Consider the following 1255-nt stretch of genomic DNA (forward strand, 5'->3'; position numbering starts at 1 on the left):
TGAAAAGACCAGCTTAAGGTGCAAAGGGACAAATCTTGTCCACCTTAAGGCATGGCGTTTTTTTTTTTTTTTTTTTTAATCATTACAATTATGATTCATCGTAATTTGACTATATTAGTAACCACATACTAGTATTGAGAGTCATAATTTGAACTCTATGAATAGTAAATTCTCGAAATCTTGGATCCACTCATAAGAGGTGTTTTAAGGCTCATTAGATAATTAGTTAGCTCTAATAATTTCTATTTTAACACACATATTGTGTGTAATTTTATAGAGATAAACAACATAGAGAAAATATAACAATCCTGCTTCAACATATTATGACAACCACCATTAAACTTACTTGTTCTTCTGGTAGCGAAAGCGGAAGAGTAAAATGAACCCCGGTTGAATTTTACAGGTCAATGGTGGTTGTCAAATTGAATTTATTTTTTGTGCGTAGTTAGTGAATTTTTCATTTTTGTCACATTTAGTAACTGTTCAATACAGTTCTCTAAATCTGGAGAACTGTCCTTTGTGTTTATTCATGTATGGCCTAATTATAAGTTGCCTTTTATTGTTGTTTGAAGAATTGTCAAGTGTTGATTTGGCTCTCTCTTCGGGATCACGCAACACCAAAGTGTTAAAAGGGACCAACAAGGGTTGTGCGGAGTGGTAAGTACTCCTTCATCATTAACCAAGGAATTTCGGGTTCGAGTACCCTTGGGTACAGAGTCGCCTTTGTTAGGGATGGTTTTACCCCCAATGTGGTACTTCCCCGGCGTGAATCCGGATTTAGTCGGGCTCCAGTGTGGATACGGGACTGTGGGACTTCCCGGCGCTAATCCGAATTTAGTCGGGATTCAATGTAGTTACCAGATACCGGATGTGAAATCAAAAAGAGAAAAGGGAAAATTGTCTGATATACCCCTCAACTTTGCCATTTGGAGCTGATATGCCCCTCGTTATGAAAGTGGCTCATATATACCTTTACCGTTATACAAACGGCTCACATATACCCCTACCGTTACAAAATGACCTCACATATACCCTTAATTTAACGGAAGTGAAAAATTAGTTTTAAATTTATGTTTTTGACTTTTAAATTTTAAAAAAATCATGTAGGGATACATATGATCCTTCTAGCAAATTTCAAGGTATAGTTTAATCTTTTTTATACATAAATTATTTTTTGACGTCTTTAATTATCAGTTTTTGAGTTTCTTATTCTTATTTTATTTTTTTCTTTCATTCCTTAGTGTAAAGAAAAAAA

Source organism: Solanum tuberosum, unplaced genomic scaffold (genome assembly GCF_000226075.1).
Source record: "Solanum tuberosum cultivar DM 1-3 516 R44 unplaced genomic scaffold, SolTub_3.0 scf00027, whole genome shotgun sequence".
NCBI classification, from domain to species: Eukaryota; Viridiplantae; Streptophyta; class Magnoliopsida; order Solanales; family Solanaceae; genus Solanum; species Solanum tuberosum.